Below are 314 nucleotides of genomic sequence, written 5' to 3' on the forward strand. Positions count from 1 at the left end.
GAAATCCGCCTGCCTCTGCCTCCCAAGTGCTGGGATTAAAGGCGTGTGCCACCACCGCCCGGCTCTATATTCCTCTTAAAAACGTAAAAACTAATTTTATTTAGCCAGATGTGGTGACACATGCCTTTAATGCCAGCACTTGGGAGGCAGAGTTAGGCAGATCTCTGAGTTCAAGGCCAGCCTGGCCTACAAAAGTGAGTTTCAGGACAGTTAGGGGCTTCATAGTAAGACCTTGTCTCAAAACACAAACCAAGCAAGCAAGCAATAGCCTGTAACTTACAGAAGGGAACTAACTTCATTTGTGTTGCTTTTTT

Source organism: Mastomys coucha, unplaced genomic scaffold, assembly GCF_008632895.1.
Source record: "Mastomys coucha isolate ucsf_1 unplaced genomic scaffold, UCSF_Mcou_1 pScaffold4, whole genome shotgun sequence".
NCBI classification, from domain to species: Eukaryota; Metazoa; Chordata; class Mammalia; order Rodentia; family Muridae; genus Mastomys; species Mastomys coucha.